This window comes from Moschus berezovskii, chromosome 15, assembly GCF_049115385.1.
Source record: "Moschus berezovskii isolate FMDL1 chromosome 15, NW_MosBer_1.0, whole genome shotgun sequence".
NCBI classification, from domain to species: domain Eukaryota; kingdom Metazoa; phylum Chordata; class Mammalia; order Artiodactyla; family Moschidae; genus Moschus; species Moschus berezovskii.
Window position 1 is genome coordinate 30,619,132 of NC_142474.1, and position 16,619 is coordinate 30,635,750.

Below are 16,619 nucleotides of genomic sequence, written 5' to 3' on the forward strand. Positions count from 1 at the left end.
TCTTGGAGCGGGGGAGGGGTGGGGGTGGGGGGTGGGGGAGGTGGGAGGGTGAGGGGGTGGGGTGGGGGGGGTGGGGGTGGAAATCACTGCCTATGCAGGGAACTGGGAGACCAGAAGGCCTGAGTTGTGGAGCTCTACTGTAAGAGAAGCCTCTTGAAGCCCCCCTCTTCCAAGAGGCCCTCTTGGATCAGCTTTGCCTGGTGGCCACTGGAGCGGTAGCCATTTCCCCAGGGCTGGGTGGGTGGGTGGGAAGGGTCTTTCTGTTCCCCGCAGAGCTGGGTTCTCTTTGTGCGGCTCAACCCTGACCCCCAGTGGCCAATTCTGAGCACTGCTGCAGAGGACTTGGGACTGATGGCCTGGGGGCTGACCCAGGAGGAGGGTCCTGTGGCCCTAGCCCAGGAGCCCAAAGTCTAGCCTGCACATATCCAACCAAGGCCCTGTGGTGGAACCCCAGACTTGGCAGCAGGGCTTCATTCAACACAGGTGTGAGCTCCCATTGAGGGGCGTGACTCTGGGGGTTCCGGGGCAAGTGGACCCACCCCCAGGAATTCCCATCCAGAGTTGATCTTCCTTGCGCTAGAGGCTTGTCTGGATGGGCCAGCCCTGAGAGGTGGCCTTCAAGCTGTGGTCCTAGGATTGGGGAGGAGTGACGGGGAGCAGGTGAGGCTGGGGTGGGGGAGGGGTGAGACAGCTGAAAGCAGAGACTGCTCTGGAAGGAAACTAGCCCCGTGGCCCTTTCTCATCCTTTGGGGACCCTCTCTTTGCCCACCCTCATAATCCCCCAGCCTGAGCTCTGTCTGTGCCAGTGGAGCCCCAGGGACTTGGCCACATTTCTTTCCTGGGGTCCACGGCCATTCCAGAAAGGGCTGTCAGCCCTACCACACAGAACTGGGCCCAGGTGGCCCAGACCCATCCCACAGGGTCCTGGTGACCCCCTCCCTGTGTTCCCAGACCTCGGTGCCCACTCAGCCTTCAGAGGGACTCAATGTCTCCTCGAGTTTGCCCTTGTAAGGGCTGCCATGGTTCTTGTTGGGGTGGGTGGAAGACACCCACAACATTCTCAGAAGGGCTGTCCCCAGCCCCGGTCCCCCAGCATTTCAGAATTACTTGGGTGTTCCCACCTCCAGGCCCCAGGGTCAGAACCTCTTGTCCTGAGTGGATACACTGCAGGATTGGGGATTAAGCAATTAAGTATTTCAGTATATTCTATTATTACTTTTTTGGGAGGGAAACTAGGCCATTAACACAGGAAGAAAAGGGTACAACAAGGAGTGTTGTGGTTGAAACAGACCTCCCTCCCCAACCTCACTGCCCCTCCCACCCCGCTTCTCTCTCCTCTACTTCCCCCACCCCGCTCTTCTCCCACCTCCGACACCTGCCTGCTCTCCCCTGCTTCTCAGCCCAGGGACCTGTGGTCCCACTGTCAGCGGCCTGTGGACCCCCAGGCTGTTCTGAGCATCACAAACAGTAAGGCCGTCCCATCCACAGTGCTGGTTAGTCCTTGTTGACGGACATTTCACTGATCTTTTTTTCATGGACAGTGATGTCCCTGAACCTGTGCCTTTTCAAGTGGCAGGTGGGCTTCAGGACAGACCCGTGCATGTGTGAGTGGGCTTTACTTTGAGGTCTGCCCCTGTGCCGCCCTTCACAGAGTTCGCCTGATACCTGACCATGTCAGTGGGTCAACTGTTTCTCCCCCACACCCTCCCAACATAACCATGTTAGGAAAGCTTTGCATCTTTGCCAATCTAAGAGCAACCCTGCTCTTCAGAATTCCATTTCTCCTACCATGAGTCAGGTTGAACAGTTTTAATTTATTTTAAAGTTGTGTTTTCCCTTGTTCTATAACAGCCTTGACTCATTTTTTTACTGGGTGGTTGGACCTTGTCTTATTGATTGAACAGGCTCTTTACATAGTAAGGCTCTATCCGTAAATACTTACAAACACTTTTCCTCACTTGTTATTTGACTTTTGCTTTGTTTATTTATCTGAGTTTTGCCATGTAGGAAATTTTAAATCAAGTGAGGTAAGCAGTCTTTCACGATTTGGATTTTGTGAGCTCGTGGTATGTTCTCCATTCTCCCTTCTAGTACTTTTATGGTTATTTTTAAACATTTACATCTTTGACCCATTTAGAATTTATTTTGGTCCAAGTTAGGGATCTGTGTCAGGGTCCAGTTAGAGACACGTCATCCTGAAATTGGGAAGATTGAGGAGAGCTGAATAAAGGGATTAAGATGTGGTCAGCGTATAGAGCAACTACTCAGGAGAAGTGGGGTCCACCCTAGACCTGAGGGGACCTGAGAAGCCTGCCCAACAGGAGCTGAGACCTGGGAGCGAGGCCTGTGCAGGGAGGGCTCTGGGGCTCCTGGGGGCTCCCTGTTAGCCAGCCCCCACCAACAGCCCACTGGCCCACCTGCAGGTCACCCCGGCTCTGGGTAGGTGGGACTGACTGGACACCAGACACAGCACAGGATGGCACACCAATTATTGTGCCAACACACTGACTTGGGAATCGGGGATTTGAGGAGCTCCTCAGGGGCCTTGGACAGAGCACCCTAGGGTGCAGGATGGGGTTAGGGGCTAGAGGGCTCAGAGACCAAGCGAAGGGTCCGTGTGGAATGAGCTGACCACGAGCTGTACCCGCCTGTGATGGCCTTTCCTGCTCGGGTCTTTGGAGCAGTGGGGGCCTGAGGCTGGTGTGTGAAACGGAACAGAGCAGGGTCTGTCGGGGTGGGGAGGGCTCCCTGTTCCTCCCAGGGAGGTAGTGCCCTGTGCTGCCCCTGAGTCACACTCTCCCTTGTTCATTTGCTCGTTCAGCACACTTGTGTCGAGCCCTCGCCAAAAAGTTATGCTGCTCCTTGTCATAAAATTCAACAGGAAAACAACGTGAAGCCGCAGTCTGTGTAACAAAGCCCCGAGCACTGATAGCTTTCCCCAGGGTGACTGTCTCCTTCTGGGAAAAAAGAAAAAGCCACAATCTTAAAACAGTTGTTTTGGCTCTCTGCTTTGATGATTCCCTAACACTGGCCTTGACTGTTAGAAATTCGGTGTCTAGGCGAGGTCCTCATGGGAGGGGCCGTGAGGTGCAGATGTTGGGGTGGGAGGAGGAGCCTGGGTTCAGTGATGATGACTGAACACTGGCCGATGACTGCACCCTGGTATCCTGGGGAGGGGGACCCCAGGGCCATTGAAGGTGGCAATGAGCAGAGTGGGGACAACGTGCAGTGTGGTGTGCAAAGGAGTGCGTCCCCACAGTTCCCGGCCAGGTCAAAGGAGAGGGTTCCCTGGGGTGCCCGTGGGAAGGGTCCAGGATCCACAGGAGGCCACCAGTGCCCTGGCTGGGGAGGGGAACCTGAGGACAGTGTCTGGTCCTGCTGGTGACAGCTGCACTCGGGGAACCAGAAGGCAGCTGAGGGGCTGACCCTGTTTTGCCTGGGCTGTCCTGGACACCAGAACACCAGGACTGTGGGGCTCCCTGGGGACAAACCTGTACGAGCAGACCACACACTTTGTGTGTCTGTTCTGACGAGGCTGAGCTAAGTGGTAGCTGCCTACCTGCCCCCGCCCTGTGTCTGAGGGCCTGGGTCCCCTGCCCCAGACCAAGGGAACCATAGACACAGAGGACTGCCTGCTCCCAGCCAAAGTGTCTGCCTCTGTCCCGTGGGCCTACTGCCACTGGGAACCCGCTTGATCCCGACGCAATCGTCTGCACACCCTGGGCCTTAACTGTCCTCTGCTTTCTATGGTGGCCATGGCCCGGTGTTGGGGGCAGGAAGGGTGGGTCGCCCATGCGTCGTTTACCTAGAGTGAGGCTCCTAACTTCTTGCTCTGCATTTTCATAGTGAATTTGTTTTCTGAGTTGCTGTTGAAATTCTGGAAGCAAAGAAAATGCATTTGCTCCATCGCCTTCCGGATGTGACAAGTCCTATAAAATCTATTAAAGCCTTTAATGAAATCCCTGCTCAGAGCTGCTCTGTGAATGAATGTGGAATCAGAATTTAAATTAAAATGCTGTTTCTGTAGTCTGGAGGCTTTGCCTGGGAAGAAATTAAAGGGACAGCTCACCTTTCTGCCATCGTTCAGGCTTGATGGGTGCTGTATCTGGTGGCCCTCTGACCAGATGTTGGGGGCCTTCCTCCCACTCTTCCCACAGAGGGGAAGGTGGGTGTACCTGTGGGCCAGTAGCCACGTGGGGCTGGAGATAACACCTTTACTTCTCAGCCCTGCACTGACAGAAGAACCCAGCATAGGTGTCAATTCCCAGAAAGCAGAGCGGGAGCATTGCCAGGCTGCGGGGGTTGGGGGAAGCTAGGAGGGTCAGTCTGGGGTGGGGAGGACAGGGGCAGGGGTAGGATTGGGAGTGGCTGGACTGTGAGCAGCAGGCACATTCCTTCTCTCCCTGTCAGCTGAGTCCTGCTACCCTGGGGACTCCTAATGCGATCAGCTCCCAGGTCTCTCTCAATCCCCTCCCCACACTCCACCCACCTCCTGGTACCCCTGCCTGGGTGGAGAGACACAAACTTGCACAGCCTGCCTCAGGACACCAAAAGGTACTTGTTTTTCCTGTGTTCTGTGTGGCAACGTTGCCTGTTTCCTTCTATGATGAAAAATTCTAAAAAACACCCAGAACACATGCAGCAACAGAACCAAGGGGCAATTCTTCCAAGAGGAGGCCCAGGGATCCTGTGGTGCGGGCAGGGGGCCTGCGTGGGGATCAGGTTCAGGGTGGAAAGTTTCATGACTGAAGGAGGGCGGGGAGCCCCATCTGAATGTGGACACTCCAAGCAAGCGCGAGTGGGTAGACGTGAGTGGATGCTGCGGAGGCACCCAGGGTCACCAGCTGCACCCAGCAGCAGGGAGACGGGGTCACTAAAAATGGATTCATTGTGACAAAAAGTGGACCTGAGCAGGAAAACACAGGTGTGGGTTAATGTGTGGGTTAAAAGCAGCCAGGTCAACCCTGATACACCTCAGAAATAATACTGAGCGGTAAAAGGAAGTTGCAGAGGATTTTGTTCAGCGGGATCATATAAATGTAATCTGCCGGGAATGTTACGCGTTGTTCTCGGTTATGTATGTAGGTGGTAAAACAATGAAAACACGCGGCGAGATGATACAAACCAATTTCAGATACGCTCCCTACGCGGAGGATGGCAGAGGCCTGAATGTTTGTCATCATCTGTGTGTTTGAATATTTTCATGCTCAGAGAGTATGGGGGATGGGACGAAGAGGCAGCACGCAGAAGGAGGTTGACCCCCAGGTGGTGGAGGGAGTGAGCAGTCAGTGGGGGCTGGGCAGAGGGAGGACTTTGGGGGTTCCAAGCAGAGTTAGGAAGGAAGAAGAGCTAAAGAGTACAGGGCAAAGGCATCTAGAGGAATTGGAGAGGGCCAGGTGGGTTGTGCTGAGTGGATCACAACCAGGCGGAAAGGGCCCTTGGGAACCTGGAGCCCAGGCGGGATGTCACGTGCCCAGCACTGGGAGCAGAGGCCACAGGGGCCCTGGGAGGGATCAGTGCCTCTCCATCCAGGTTTTGGAGGTCTGGTACCGCTCAGAACAGGACTGGGCTCAGAGAGATGGGTTTGAGAGGGTTGGAGAGCTAAAGAAATATTGCCTTCCGAGGCTGAGAGGGCCCTTAATTATGCATAGTACACAAGACGTTTCACCAAGTAAACAGAGTTTTAAAGGCTGGCTCAGTCATGGAGAGCTGTTTCCTGTGGCTCAACAAGTTTATAATAAACACAGTTAAACTTTTATTTATGGCGCAGATGCTAATTGCACCATAAACATTTTTTCATCAAGCAATTGCTGTTTACTCACTTGCCAATCAGCTCCTTCTCCAGCTCCCTCTCTCCGTGTTCCCAATATCACCACTTTCCGAATCTGCTGTTTGAAATGTCTGTCTCCAGGCCCGCCGGCCCCTGGGCCATGCCTGCCGCCCCTGCCATCCTGGTGGTCAGCCTTGCCCCTGCCCCAGCCCACTCTGTCCTGCCATCCCTGCTCTGAGAGTTTCTCATACCCATCGGGCCCAGGCCCAATGCAGGAGGCCCCGCAAGATGGCCGTGCTGACCTGTTCTGACTTTTCCCCTCTCCTGGTTCCCTAACCTCAGAGCCCCAGGCAGACCTCACCCTTTCTGTCTTCCCACCTTTATCACAGTCCCCAGAGTGTCGGGGGTCCCCCCATCCACCACTCTACAAGACCGGGAATGACATAAACGGACATCTGCGTCCCCAGGGTTGACCATTTCCTTAAGCAGTGACCCTAGTGCCTGGCTCCTACCTCCATCCCCCCTCCATCCCCCCAGGAGACCTGCTTACGCCTCTGTCCCACCCTGACTACCTCCTGTGTCCTGGGCAAGCTGAGGACCCTTCTCTAGGCTGGACCCTCAGGGGCTCAGGTCCCCACTTCCTGTGGCCCCTCCATAGGCTGGCCCCAGGGTAAGCCTGCGTGGTGCTAAAGCAGAGTGGAACTGAGCTGTTGACCCTCTGGGTGGCCCAGGCCTCCCCGGCAGCATGCAGACATGCTGACCCCTGCCCCCACCAGACAGCCCCGGGCCTGTGTCTGAATGCTCTGAGTGACCTTCTGGGTGGGGTTTCTAGAGTCCTCTCCAGGCACCTCAGGACAGACACTGGCTAGGTACATCCTGTGTGCAGATCCCCTAGGGCCCCCTCTCCATGCTGGGGGCCCAGCAGTATTGCCAGGCCAAGTTGGGAAGACAGATTTGCATTATTGGAATCTCTCAGGAGGAAAGCAGTGAACCATTCCCACCCCACTGGCCCCTTCATTTCTTAGATCCGATTGGAGCACCTGGATGGCTGGGGGGTTGTTCAAACTGAAGCCGGCTGCTGGGAAAAGACTCCAGGTCAACCGCCAGCCACCACCCCCACCCCCCGCCCCCGCAAGAGGCTCACTATGTTAAAAGGGAAAGACCAGCTTCAACATGGCCTAGAGACCAGTGGGTATATTTGTGCGGAGAGCCCCCAGGCTTTGGCTCCATGCCATGCTTAGGTTGAGCACAGTCATGACTCCTGGCCCTACCAGTGGCTGGGGCCGGGGCGGGGGTTGGGCGGTGGGGGCTGGGTCACAGGTCACAGGGCTGTGCAGGTCCCCAGTTCTACAGCGATGCCTGGTGGCTGTGACTGGGGCAACACCGTCTAGGCTGGGGCAGGCCTGGCCCTCCCTGGACTGGGCAAGCCCACAGCAGTTTTGGGCAGCTAAGCGCATGTGTCAGAAGAGAGGCTTAGGAAGGAAATCATAGACTTTGTGCTGACAGAGAGTGTGGAGGCTTGCACACTAACTGGGGAAACAAAACCCCATGCCTGTCTTTGTGCTTTGAGCTGGTGAAGGGTCATTTCCTACCCACTCCCTTTCCCACTTGTGTCCCCGTCCCTTCTTTTGGGCTCCAGGGGACGGTCTGGGGCAAGCTGCTTTCCTTTCTTATTTTACTTTTGGCTGTGCTGGGTCTTCATTGCTGTGTGCAGGCTTTCTCTAGCTGTGCCGAGTTGGGGCTACTCCCTGGTTGGGTGGGGTTATCACTGCAGTGGCTTCTCTTGTCGTGAAGCACAGGCTCTAGGGCATGTGGGCTTCACTTGTTGCTGAGAGTGTGTGCATGGGCTTAAGTGCCCCGTGGTATGTGGAGTCTTCCCAGACCAGGGATCAAATCGGTGTCCCCTGCATTGGGAGGTTCATTCTTAACCACTGGTCCACCAGGAAAGTCCCAACCTACTCTTTGGCTCTCCTGGTTGGGTGGGGGAGCCGAACTGTCATACAACGCCAAAGTGCCCTGGTGAACAGAGGACTGAGGGGTCTGAGGGTCCAGGAGCCCTGGTGCTCACCCTTGGGCCTGCGGCTGATGGTGAGGACTGTTGCTTGTCAAGGGTGTTGGTGAATGGGGGTTGGGCTGCATGTGGCCCCTGGGGCCTGATGTTTCACGTCAAACCCTCTCGTGGATCCTGTACGTGTAAGGACACTGGGTCCTGTCCTGTCCAGTCAGCTCTGTCCAGTCCGGTTTGAGTCTGACCCCTTCCAATCTGGCAGGGGCTAGGGCTGGGCAGGGGGTCAGGAAACAAAGAGCCACCCTGGCTGAAGCCCTGGGCAGCTGAGGGGTTTCAGCTTGGCATGGGGGATGGGCGCTGAGTTCTCCAGCCCATCCTTCCTTTCCTTCACCCCCCAGGCTCTGTTTTCAATCAGTTCAATTAGTACAACTTTAAAACAATTAGGGGGAATCGGCTGAATGAGTCCTGCTCATCCCCCAGCCCGGCAGCTGCTGCGCCAGCCTGGTTGGTCCTCTTCCTCGGAGACTCAGCTCCGGCCTCACATTCTCCGGAGGGTCTGCGGTGGGGTGGGGGTGGGGGCAGACCCTGACACAGGGGAGAGAGTGGGAGTGGGTGGGGGCAAGGAGTAGAAAGGGCCCGCCGTCCCGGGGACCGGGGCCTGGGCGTGCTAACAGAGGGGCCAGAGTAAGGGTGCTGGTTAGAAGCTCAGCGCTTGAGCCAGGATGCTGGGTGCAAACTCAGGGCCCCCTCCTCTCGACTCTCCCGTCTCTTCCTCCCTCCCTTCCTCTCCCTCTTCTCTCTGGCAGTGGGGGTGGGGGCACGAGGGGGAGGAGAAGGGGGATTAAACCTCTGCTGAGGGCACTCAGTATGTGACATTTGTGGTCATCACAGCTGCTCCCACTTCTGTGTCTCTGGCTGAGGGAAGAGCCTGCAGCAGTTTTCTGAGGAGGGGGGATGTAGCAGCCTCTGCCCCAACTCCATGGCCTCCAGGGGTTGCAACTCGGCACCCCTTGGTGAGGCAGGGCTCAGGGCTCTGCCCTCTGCCTACAGGGTACTTTTGCCCCTGCATGTGGCAGAGGCCTTCTGGGCTCCGGGGGGGCTGCCTGGAGGAGGTGACCCCTCCCTGCTGGGGACACCCTTCTAAGGAGGCCTGTGCCTCCCCTCCAGGGTGTGGGTGGGGGCAGGCCAGGTGCAGGGATCTGATTTCACAGACAGAGGCCTTTGTGTTGGTGCCCACCCAACCCTCCCCCATCTCCTGACCCCACCCCACCCCCCAGCCTCTCAGCACTCTCAGCAAAGGCCTTTTTGGGGGACCTCTGCTGGGAGACCCCCCAGCGCAGCCTCCCTCAGATGTGTATAGGGGTCAGCAGTCTGCCTTCTGTCTACAGTGTCCTGTCTTCCTTCACCTGTCCACCCTGGCCCCAGACTGCGGCAGGCCCTGGGCTGGGCATTGGGTGAAACAGGCCCCTATTGCCCCCTCTTCCCCTAGGAGCTGGATTCTGGATGAATGATGACACAGTACTTGGTCATCAGTGATAAAGGCCTCCAGGAGGAGGGGCCGGTCCCAAGAGAACACTGAGGGTGCTGACCTAGTCTGGAAGCGCCTAGGAAAGGAGGTCCATGGGGCAAAGCCTGGCAGGGGAGAGGGAGCTACCCTCCTATATGTGGCCCCACTCCAGGGAGGGCTTTACCCTGAAGCCCAGGGGCCTGGTGGGTGGTAGATGCTGTCGGGAGGGTGCAGGGAGGTGCTGGGCATGGGCCAGGAGAGGGGTAACCCTCCACCCTGTTCTCCAGCTAAGGAAGGGCTGATAGGGTTCCCTGTGGACACGGGGATGGTCTGGAGATGAAGGCAACTGGCCCACCCCCAGCTGCTAACCTGACATCTATGTCCAGCCACCCCGTCCTGCTCTGACTCTCTGCACCACCCCCGCCAGCAGCCTTCTCTGGGCCCCATCAAGCAGAGCTGGAACATGTCCTGTGTCCCTACAGCTGCCAGTTGAAGAAGGATGTGGCAGCCCAATCCAGTGTTCTTGCCTGAAGAATCCCATGGACAGAGGAGCCTGGAGGGCTACAATCCATGGGATAGCAAAGAGTCAGACATGACCGAAGTGACATAGCACACACTGGGAAGGTTCCCCAAAGCAGGGACGCTGAGAGGTGCAGGGGAGCAGAGCTCACAACCCAGCAAAATTCTAGGGAAAAGCTGGGACTACCCGTGGAGCTCCTTTATAACCTGCTGTGCCTGTTCTGGGGTTGAGGGCCTCCCGGTGGTGAAGGGCTGCTTCCTGTTGCCCTCTCCACTCCTCCAAGCCTCCTGCACAAACACAGGAAGGCGGAGGGGTCTCCAGAGATGCTTAATGGCCAGGACATTCTCTCCCAGTGCTGGCTGTCCGCATTACAAGGTTTTCACTTCCTGAGGAAGCAGTTTCCAACATACTGGCCCCATGTTGCTGGGTGAATGTGAGGAGCCACAAGGAGATGAGACACTGGGTTATCATCTGCAGAAGGCTGGGGCCTTGCGTAGTCTCTGCTCAGGTTTGGGGGAGACCCCTCAAGCATAGACAGGCACCCAGCCTGAGCAGAGCAGACCAGACGCCCACCTCCCGTGGGCGTTAGAGGCAGTGCAGGGGCCACCCCCAGGGCAGGTGTGGGGCGGGGACTCTGACTGGTGACCTCAGGTTTGCGGCCTGTTTGTTGGTGTGGACAACTGTACTTGTCAGGAGGCACAAGGGCTGCTGGGAGCTGAGACCCAGGACACCTTGCTCTGGGGGGAGCTCATGGCCTCTGTGGAGGAAGGCCTCACAGTCTAGGGGGGGTATGTAGGCAACACGATGGGCCCTGGGTTGGGGGGAGTGGGCATCTGTGGACCTTGGCCTGAATCTGGGTGCACACCCACTAGATGGCAGCTGATGGGGGCGGGCCCACGTGGGGCCCTCCCATGGTGACGGGCTAGACCTGTGGCTTTTGTGCTTGTTTCCAGCCACTCCCCTGCGCAGGGGCAGGAATGGTGTGTGCATGCAGGTGTGCATGCATGCACACACATGCACAGATATGTAAACACAGGTGCACATGCACACAGGCACAGATGCTCACACAGTGACTACACAACAGGAGGCACACACGCAAGTGCACACACACTCATAAATGTGGGCTCACCCTGTGCAAGGTGTGTACACTGTCGCATGCCCACAGACATGCCCAGGCAGAGGTACGCACATGTGGACACATACAACTTGTACTCAAATGTCCCTCAGGAAACACACAGGCTCCCAATGTGGAGAACTAGTGAGCATCCTTCTAGGCATGAGGTATATCAGAGGTTGGGCAGGCCCTTTCCAAGGAGGGGCTGGAGGACAGTGGGCCCTGCCTTGTGGCGAGAGGGACATTCCGTGGGACATGGTCAGGCCGACACTCTTAGCTGAGGTCACGGGCTGGGGTAACTGGACCAGTGACAGGGCTCTCTGTGGTCTTAGGACTCTGTGTCTGTCTGGCTCCCACCTCCCACACTCCAGGTATACACGGCGTGCACATGAGCATCTGTCTTGCAAGCCTGTGCCCCGCGGGAGATACTGGGGGATATTGGTGTGGTTTTTGACTTTCCAAGGAGCCCACCTCGGCTGAAGCAGGACGGTGCACTGAGCCACGGCTCCCCTGTCACTTGATTCCGTGACTCTCAGAGAAGCCCTCTGACTTCTGTGAGCCTATAAAGTGGGTCAGATCAGTCTTACCTGAAGCACAGTGACATTGCACTGAGATAACTGTGTGGGCATCTGCTGGGGGTGCTTACTGTCGCTGCTCTTCCTCCTGCCACTATTGGGCACAAACTCAAATGGGCCCATCGTGGTGTTTTTGTGCAGCCATAGCTTCAAGCTCAGCAGGGACTGCTGTACCAAGTCACAGCATGCCCACAGTCTGAGTATCCTGTCCCTCAGACACGGGGTCTCCAGGCCCAGGGCGGGGACCACAGCCCCTGCTCCTGGGATCCTACTCATCCCTTTGGGGTGGGGGCCTCTGACCACTCCAAGCATATGGATATCACCTCAAGGTCTCCAGGGTCTTCCTTGAGGCTGCCCTCCTCCCCGGGCCTCCTCCCCAGCCCTCCCCTGCCCTGTGCTCTGCGAGATTTGCATACAGGTGCCCCAGCCTGGTGCAGCTGAGGGGTTGGGGGTGGAGCCAGCGGCCATGCTGGGAGGCCGGCAGCACGGGAGCACAGGTGGTGGGACAATGGCCCCTCAGAAAGTGGGTTTTATTCCCTTGCTGCCAGCTCGAGCTGCAGCCGGGCCCCGTGCTGTGGGGGGTGGGGTGGGCTCTGGTGTTGGGGGGCTTCAAGAGCCTTTCCACATCAGCCACTGTCCGAGCCTCAGCACCTGGTCAAAAATGGGGCAGGGGGATGGGGTACAGCCCTCCGCTCTGGGCTTGTGTGAACTGTCGGCCTGTGTCTGCTTGCAGATGGACGGGTGGGGGGTTCCCTGCAGTTGCTGGAGGACCCTTAGCCCAGCCCACACTTTCACAAAACCTTCCTGTGAAGACCTCTGGGGCTCCCCCAGGTTGGGTGGCGCTCAGCCAGACAGGCTGGTGAGCTGGGCAGGTCTCTGGGTGACAGCGCCATCTTGTCTGAAACTTGTGTTAACCCAGCACTCATGAGAAAGCTGACCGTGAACTGGGTGAAATGTGAAGGCAGGTGTCGGCGCACGCCCTGAGATTTGTCACACAGCCTTGGCATTCTCTGTCTTCCTACAGCCTGGAGGCCTCCTGGTTACTCCCTGGGGGAAGGACCCGGGTGGCTCCGGGCTTGTGACGCCCCCTCCCAGCAGCCTCTTCTCCATCTCCTGCCCCGGCTATGCTCCTGGGGCTGGGGATTGCCATATTGGCCAGCCTGTCCCTTTTGTCTTGCAGACTCAGGGATGCCTGATGTGTGGGGCTCAGGTTGATGTTGTCACATGTGCCTCTGGCACTGGGTGACCTTGCCTGGATGTATCTCGGGCTCTGGAGGTAAGTGTGGTGGAGTCAGGGTCAGGGAGATAGGGGCACACAGGGCTCTAGGGCCCAGTAGACTGTCACATTGTGGTCCCCAGTGAGATACGTTCCCGTGCCTGAGCTTGCATGTAGCCCTTCCCATTTGTACTGATCTGCACCAGCAAACCTTGTGCTCATCCATCCATTCATTCATACATTTGCTGTCCCCCCATCTGTCCATCCGTGCGTTCATCCACCCACCCACCCACACTTCCATCCGTCTGCCCACCCACCCACCCATCCATTTATCCACATACTCACCCACCTACCCACCTGCCCTCTCACCCACTCTTTCCCCATCCATCATCTGCCCACCCACCCTTCCATCCATCCATCCACCCACCCGTCTACCCACCCACCCTTTCACCCATCCGCCCACCCTTTCACCCATCCATCCATCCACTCGCGTCTCCATCCACCCACCCACCCACTCACCCATCCATCCACCCACCCACCCACCTGCCCTCTCACCCACTCTTTCCCCCATCCATCATCCCCCCACCCACCCTTTCACCCACCCGCCCACCCAACCATCATCCACCCACCCACTCACCTATGCATTCATTCACACTCTCGTGGCAGAAAGGTCAGGGCTATTGATGGACAAATCGAAGCCTTATCCAGTAGGTTCTGGGCTCTGCCTTTGTGTGCAGGGGGACAGGGAGGACAGTACAGGATTTGGAAGGTTCCCAGCTGCTGTAGCCAGTGAGAGTCTCTAACCAGATGGAATGTCTAGAGCGTGAGTTTGGTTGGGGCCCAGGGGATGCTGTGGCCGTGGGACCCTGGGCGTAGTTGCTAGGCCTGGCTTAGTCTAGACCACCTGGTAAGTTGGGTAGTCCTGGTTCTTGGAGGCCCTGCAGTCCACGGTCCGTGTGGCTGTCCTGGTGGATTTCCTCCAGGTGCCTGCCCAGCCCTGCTTGGCCATCTCCACTGCCTCCCACCTTCTGGCTCTTCTCATGCTCCATCAGATGCCTTCTGCTCGCTGCAGGCAGGGACCAGGGTGAGATCTCAACACCACCCACTTTGTCATCCTCTCCTTGCCCCATTCTCCCTTGGGAGCCTAAGGTGGGTCCTTCCTCACCCTGAAATTTTCCCCAGCTTGGGGAAGGGGCCCCCGAGGCCTCTCCTTCTGGGGCTGAAAGCCCAGATCCAGGATTTGGCTCCAGACACTCCTGGGCTCTGGTCTTGGCTCTGCCCAGGGAACAACCAGGTCTGCAAGGGGCCCCCAAACTGTCGGTCCTGCATAGGGCAGGGCTGCATGGCTCCCCCTCCTCATGGGTGTCCTGCCTGGCTCCTTAGATGGGATTCCTGTGCCTGTCAGGGTGAAGGGGGTGGAGGGAGCTGCCACCAAGATCTGTCCCCTGATAGCAGTCCAGGTGCCCCTTCTCCTTCTGGGCTCCAGGACCCTAGCCCTCACACCAGGGCACTATGTGTAGGGTGGGGCTTTACTTCTCAACTCACCAGGGAAGCCATCCGGTTATACCTAGAATATGGCGCTAACACCAGCCTGGGTTTGGTTTCCAGTTTGGGGTGCATCTGGAACCACCTGGCATCAGTGTGTCTGGGTTCAGCCCAGGCATCTCAGGGCTGAATCTTGGGGTGGGGATCCTTGAGCCTCCCAGCCTGTGCCCAACCAGCGCCCACTGGTTCCTCAAAGCTCCATTCCATTCTTGCTGCTGTGGGGGCTGGATATCCAAGTGAGGGTGTCTCCCCACTGGGGCTCTCTGGGGGCTCCCCTCCCCAGAGCCCGTGTTGATATTTGTGGGCCGTGCTCTCGTGGCTGCTAATAAGCAGAGGCCACCGGCTCGGCCTACCATGGCAACCGCCAGGGCCTCGCTCTCGCCCAGGCTCTCCAGCGGCTTTATCTCTGAGGCCATCTGTTCCGAGAGCAGAATTCCAAAGCCATTTAAACAGAGCCTGCAGCTCTCTGTCCTCCTGCTCGTGTGCGCACACATGCACGCGCACATCAGATGAGACACGACCCCTGCAGGGTGCAAGCCCTCGAGAAGGACAGGATCAGGGGAGGCGCCTAGCCCACCCTCACTTTTTCCTGGGGCAGCTGCTGGCCTCGAGTCCTGGGGCCTGTCTCCCGCCTACCCCTTCGCAGGCACTGGCCTTCTTGCTTCCCTCATCTCTGTCCATCTGTCTGAGCCCATCTGATTTCTGCCTCCTCTCTCTGCTGCTTCTCCCTTGTGTCCCTGTGTGTCCACCACGGTGCTCATCCCTAACCCTGGACTCCACCCGCACTGCCTCGCACTCCTGTTCCCACACTGTAGCTGTACGTCCTCCTCTCACCCCTCAGTCCTGGCAGCGCTGAGCTCTCAGGAGGCTGTGGTTCCTGAGCAGCTGGACGTCCTGCAGAGTCCATGCACCTGTTGCTCACTCCTTCCCTGGTCTGGGTCCCTCTGTCTCCTCTCTTCTTTCCTCCTTTCCTTCCAGATGGCCAGAGTTGGGGTTGGGCAGGCGGCTACCAGACTCTGCTGTTAGCTTCCTAGGGCTACACACCTGGGGTGTGGGCTTTGAGCTGTAACTACAGCCCCTTGCTGTCTGAGTCCCTTGCTCTCTGATGCCCTCACTCTCTGAGCCCCTCACTGTGAGCTAGCAGCCCTCTGATACCAGACTGCAGAGAGGGGACATGAGGCCTCTCTGGGTACATCTGGACTCGGATGATGGGCTGGGCTGTGTCCCCCACCTCAGTTACCTCCCTGGCCTGAGCTGAATCTGCTGAGAGCCCCACAGACCCCAAGACCACTGGGCTCCAGCCTCAATCTAGTGGCCTGAGGGTCCTGCAATCTGCAATCTGGGAATAGCTGCTGTCCTTGGGTCAATATGCACAGAACCCAGCCACTTCAGGGCCTGTGTCCCCAGGAGATGGTTCTTGCCAGAGTGCTGCCTCTTCTGCCTCTGAGCAGCAGGCAGAACTGTTCATGGCTCAAGTCATCACCTCTGGGCCTGCTCCGGCCTGTGGAAGCAAGGCGGTGCCCAGGCCCCTGCGGGTGCTAGCCCTTAGCAGAACCAGTAGGGGAACCACAGGGCACACCCCAGGGAACATCTGGGCACACACATGAGGGTCTCCTAAAGCATGACCAGAAACTGTGCTGCTGGCCATGGTGCCCACTGCCCTGCCAGCCCACTCACCTTGTGGCCCCAGGAGCCCACACCTGACCCTTGGAGCAGGTCCTGCTCCTGTCTCACTTTGGTCCTGCAGGGCTGTGGCCTATGTCAGTCTCACTGGCAACATGGCCAAGGAGCCTGAGGGCTTGCCTGGGGTGGAGTGGCTGTGCTCAGCAAGTGACCTGACTTCTGGTCAAGGAAAGGGAGAAGCTATAAGTGCCCCTGCCCAAGAGAGGCTGGGATGGCTGCCACACCTGATAGCCCTGTGGGCAGGGACCCCTCCTAAGGGCCACTGGGCCAGGGGCAGATGCTCCTCAAATGCTAAGGGACCCGCAGGTCCCCTGGGGTCTTGTTGGAATGTGAATTCTGACTCAGTCCTCATAGTTCACGTCCGTGTTGGGACGCCTGTGCTGCTTCCACTATTCCTGAGCACACTGGGTTGGGGGAGGCAGAACTAAGGAGTCTGAGGACCCCTGCCACCCCCGAGCCTTCAGAGAAGACACTGACTTTGTCTTAGCTGACTCTGCACTTGTCCAAGGGCTTTTGTCATGTGCTGGCTTATGAAGTCATTTGGTTTTATTAAGGGAAACATCGCAAGAGTTCCCAGGCTGCTCCCATTATTACTCTGTCATCAGCCTTAGTTAAGTCCATCCAAGGATGCATTTCCCCCAAGGTTTGGGAGCCTAGTGGACTCAGAATCGCTCACCATAG